Consider the following 6,000-nt stretch of genomic DNA (forward strand, 5'->3'; position numbering starts at 1 on the left):
TAATCCTCTAGGTACCTTGCTCTTAGTATATAACGTATATGTAAACATTTCATTATCCAAATTAAATTATTTTGTTAGTTTTAATCTTTGAATGCCTAACTTCTTTTTAGCAACATTGCAAATTAATATTTATGATTATATAAATGTCTGTCAATTTGTTATTAACTGAGTAAGATAGCTAATAAATTCTCTATCTTTATATTAGGAGTGTACTAACAGTTTAACACTTAAATAAAGTAAAAATATGGATTTGATGTGCTCTTCTCTGTATCATACTCCGTATTTGTTATTTGAGATTATATAAAAGTCAGCCAATCACTAATCAAGCCATATTGATATTCATTGAGCACGATTGCTAATAAATTTTTTACTTTTGTACTGTTGTAATAAGAACGTAGCAATGCTTGGAACTGTTGGAAGAAGAGAATCAGGCGTGCTTATCTATGTACTCCGTATATATGAGTCCATGAATAGACGGATTTCCACCGAAGTCTAACTTGAGTCCTCCGATCGTGTTTCCACGGGTTTATTGTTTCTCCGAGTAATCCATTTAATTTTTTTTTTTTTTTTTTTTTTGGTTACACGAAACGGAATTAAACCGAAAACGAAAAAAGCAACAGGAAACCGAGTAATCCATTTAATATGTGTATTTTTTATAAGGTATGAAAACTATCGGTTTAATATGCAATACTTTACCATCTCCTATTCCAATTAGATATCTATTAAGTAATGCTACTTTTTTTTTCCTTTTAAATATTAAGTGGTTTGTGAATATTGTATGAAAACTATCGGTTTAATATGCAATACTTTATCATCTCCTATTCCAATTAGATATCAATTAAGTAATACTACTTTTTTTTCCCTTCTAAAAATTAAGTGGTTTGTGAATATTTGGAGTCTCTAGGAGTCTAATATGGTTCGAACCTCATTTGAAGTATGAAGGTAACTCTATATATGTTAATTGTAACACAATTAATTTAGGAGAGACGGTAACTTTGTATATGTTAGTTGGGGTTTTTCAATAATATGGAGGTTTTTTTTTTTTTTTTTTGGCAACAAACAAAATATGGAGTATGGTTGAAGCATGCTTTTGTAACCCATTGTCTCCATTTTCATGCAATATCTGAAGGAAAAATATGATCTGTACAAAATAATACACGCACATGAGAATACTACGTACAACATTCAAAGCCGCGCGAAAAGCTCTTTCGATAGCATATAATACTCAAGTTACCATAGTACTCCGTAGTTGATAGTTAACTAAGCAGATCAACTCTTAGGACTTCTGTACCCCGCAATTCAAAAGCTGCGTGCATATGAAGTTTCAACTTGAACGGATCAGATGTTTCCTGCAAAACGAAACTGAAATTATCACTAACACACTTATAAACAATCTCAAATAGTATACTAATTAGTACTCGTACTTCATAATTCATGTGCTCTAACCCAAACAAAAGCACATCTCGTCAACACTCCCATGGCAAAATAATGACACAGATGTAAACAATAGGTATGAATGACTTAAGTAGGGTACATGGATACCAAAGCCATGTTCCATCTATTATACTCCATATAATTGATCATGCACTTATAAATTATAGTTATTGACCTCTTCGCCCTATCAATATGACAAGATAAATTCATTAGTAAAAGTCACTAAAAACATCTTACCTAATATCTTTTAGGTCAAACAAAAGACGATTAGCATACAATAAAATAAACCGGGTGACTATACCTCGCCAACATAATACCACGTCTAATCATTCTGTAGAATTTCTAAGGGGAATATTATTTAGAGAGAAAAGGGAGAAGTTAATCGTAAACTTGCTCAATTACTAACAAATTAATCTTGCCTATTTATAGACTTACAACTTACATAACCATAAACTAAGAATTAGGAAAAAGTGGGATCAATCCCACGTATAACAGTTCCATACGTGAACTACCCTACTTATTAGGAGCCATAATCTCCACCAACTAAAACTATCAAACTAAAGTGACTTATTATTATGGAATGTTTTGGATCATAATAATCCAACACATTCTCCCATGATCTCAACCTCCTAGCAAAACGAATAAACAACAAAATTATAAACTCAAATTATGCAAATTTAAGTATACACCGTACAAAAAGGGTAATGTAAATAACATATTACTTCATAGATCATAATTGACGAAACATAATTTTTTTTTTTTTAGAAAGGAGTTGCATATGCATGAATTGTGTGGTTGGGGACTTGGGGGCATAAAATAACACAACACAAATTATATGCAGGTATTCCTATCTGCCGAGTCATGGGGATAATTTGTGAATTGTACCATTTATATATAGGAATGGGACAAGGCATGTTGTAATACCAAATATACAATGCAACGATTACTCTATACTAAGTATGTTCATGATAGGACTCTAAACGTAAAATGATAGTGGTAAAACAGTTCATGATAAGTGCAGCGATATTGTTCCAAAGGGTTTCCGAGAAATTGGACTCTTTGTAATCGCTCGAAAAAAACTTCCTTTATTAAAATAGATAGATAGATTGATGTAAATGAGGTATATTAAAGAACATGATCCTAGAGCTAAATCATAAAAGTGAGCAACTAAAAAACCCCTTGAATTTAAGTTGTTGACGTACACATTCAATAACAAATTTTGTTTCTCATTGAATAACTTCACATATGTGATTATAATAATCGGAAAACATCAAAACAAAAAATCAAAAGTTTGGATTGCATACCTTTATAGACGGTAAGACGGAGAATATTCGTGGAACGCAGTGGAAGTAACCTGAACGTTAAAATAAAAAGAAAATATTAATTTTTTTTAATAAACTACAAAAATAGTTTCACATAGAAACACATAAATTACGATCTTAAACAATCAATTGGATTAAAAGAACCAATGCAAATACAGTGAAGACACGAACAAAAAGAACATGAATCAATCATTCAATCAATGTCTAATATTATGAACTAATAAAAAAACATTACGTGAAATAATTGGAATAATCGAATGGTTATGGTTGGTTAGGCAAGGGTAGATTAGATATATATAGGAGCATATACGTAGCTTAAGAGTTATTTTACGATTAATATTCCTCACAACTATATCTTTTACGATGGTATTTTGCTTCCAATTTGATCTCTTAAAAGCATTCGACTTTGAAACACAATCAAAGACCATAACAAAATATAATAATTTATCTGACCTTTGTAAAAATAAAATTAAAAAATATGTAGTCTTTCGCAATTGTTGGACTCTCTTTAATCACTCGAAAAAAGCTTCCTTTATTAATATAGATAGATATTGATTCAAGATTGATAAAATTAGTTATATAGATGTATTGAGCCATACTGCTATTAACACCTTTAAAACATTTATATGTTCATTCAAATGAATGATTTTCATTTTCCACTAATTACTCGCAGTTGATAAGTTCAGCCAACTTTATCATGTGTATGCTTTCGGAAATGATTACACCCGTTTAATTTGGAAAAAAAAAAGTATTTGAAAAATGATTTTCAAAAAAGCTCCTATAAAATTTATATTTGGATTACTATTATAGTTGTTCATAAGTTAACTATAAAATCAATTAAAATATTTTTAAAGAAGATAGGGAATACATCATATCATATTTTATTTTAAATTCATTTTTATTATAGGAAGCTTTAAATTTGTTGTCATATTTGTGTTTTGAACTTAGTTGTTTCATTAGTTGACATTAGTTGTTTCATTAGTTGACATGTCATCTTGAGATCAAATTTTGTGATGCCATGTCAGCGGCTTTGGCTTTTGCATTAGATAAATATATGATATGATGTCCTAGTCTTTAGAAATTTAAGTTTAGTCATGTAAAAGAGTTCTTTTGTGAAGCATCAGAATTTCTTGATGATAGAAGGGTTTTTCTTGAGCATAACTCACTCGTCTTTTGTTTTCACTGTTTGGTTTTACAATAATCTTGTTGTAAAACACGTTCATACATATAGTAATTGATAGTTGTTGCTATTATTTATGGATTTTTTTTGTCAAACAACCTTTTAAAAAAAAAAAAAAAAATTCAGACACTACCTTTAAAAAAAAGTTTGTGAAACACAACTTTTAATAATTTTTTTTTTGTCAAACACGACATTTTGGCCAGAGTTTGACTACTTGCAATGGTGTGACTTTCAGTCGATATTGGAGATAGCAAACGAGGTCGGTTTGAGGCGTTCTTGGACTCGTTGGAAAGGTAGGAGTTCTGATTTTCCAACGGTTGTCAAGGCGGTGGTCAAATATGGTCATATGTGGGGTAGATTGGTGTGTAAAGTAAGGCTGGTCACAAGGGTTGATGTTAGTTAAAATATGATTTTTTCGTGTGTTAATTAACACCCCTCGAATCACCACTTACAACCAACGACCACCACAACCAACATAACTACGACATACTTTGCACTTCCGTCAACCTACATACCAAATTTCAGACCAAATAAAATATCATAACCCCATTAAAAGACCCACGAAAAACACCCTGACCACCCGGTGTAAACCCAGACTTACAGCCCTTCCTCTTACCGGCCTTACTTTACGCACCAATCGACCCCACATAAGGCCACCTTTGACCACCGTGTTGACAACCCCTGAAAAGCTTGTACTCCCACCTTTCCAACGAGTCCAAGAACACCTCAAACCGACTTCGTTTGATATCTCAAATATAGACTGAAAGTCACCCTATTGGAAGTGGTCAGAAAGTTGTCAAAATCTGGCCAAAAAGCCGTGTGACAAAAATATTTATTTAAGGTTGTATTTGACAAACTTTTTTTTTAAAGGTGGTGTTTGAATTTTTTTTTTTTAAAAGTTGTGTTTGACAAAAAAAAACCCATTTTTTATTTGTATTCTCTTGTAGATAAGTGAGTAAATGAGTCTGATCCTATGCTAAAATAACATAAAAGCTAAAGAGACTTACAATTTATATTATCATAATTCACGATCTAAATTTTAGAACACGATGTTAATCTAGAAAATGAAGGTTTTGGACATGATGAGATATTAAGATGGATTATTTTCTTTAACTTAAGTGAGCAAAATTGTTTTTTATTATTAGGAATAAATAGTTACATATATTTATCCTAATAGTTTTATTGGTTAACGTTAATAAGTTAATTTTTGTAAATGAGAAACTGATTTACACTCTTATTTTTACCATAATTAATGAAATAATCTTATAAATTTTTATTTAATTACTTATTAACACGTGCCCTAAATTTAAGTCCCAACAAAGAAAAAAAGTAATTTCATTGATAAAATTCATATATTACATTATACATACTTATGTATGAAACTAATTATGAACTAGTTTTTGAACTCGTGCACTGCACGGGTGGAAACGGAAAGTATTATTAAAAGTAACAACTTATATATTTTTTGGATTTAGTAAATTATTAAATTTTAGAAAATTCCACTTTGTCTACTACCCATACATTTTTGATTTTTTATTCGAAATACTATGATTTTTTTCGAAATACTATGATTTTTTTCTCGACTTTTGATAAGTTATTAAATTTTAGAAAATTATGATATTTTTTATTCGAAATACTATGATTTTTTTCTCGACTTTTGATAAGTTATTGGCAAGTAGTCGAAGTTGGCGGCTGAGGTAACTTAGACTTGTCAAAATTGAGCTGATCCGAATAACCCTACCCGACACCCAAATTCAGGAACAAAACTTGATCTGAACCTGAATTGTGTAAAACAATGGATAAGTAACTCCTTATTTGAAACTCCCTTTGTCCCACTCATTTGTTTGCTTATTCCATTTTGGGTTGTCTCAATCAATTGTGTGCCTTTATATTTTGGGAATGCCTTTGATAAGCAATTTGATACTCCACACTCAATTTGATTCACTTGTTATTTAATAATTGACCCCATCCTCCTTTCTTGGCATTTGAGTCCAGACCAAAGGCAAACGAATGATCGGGACAAAAGGACTCGAGGGAGTATGAAACTTCATAGTTTATTTACCC

The sequence above is a fragment of the Silene latifolia genome, chromosome 5 (genome assembly GCF_048544455.1).
Source record: "Silene latifolia isolate original U9 population chromosome 5, ASM4854445v1, whole genome shotgun sequence".
Taxonomy (NCBI): domain Eukaryota; kingdom Viridiplantae; phylum Streptophyta; class Magnoliopsida; order Caryophyllales; family Caryophyllaceae; genus Silene; species Silene latifolia.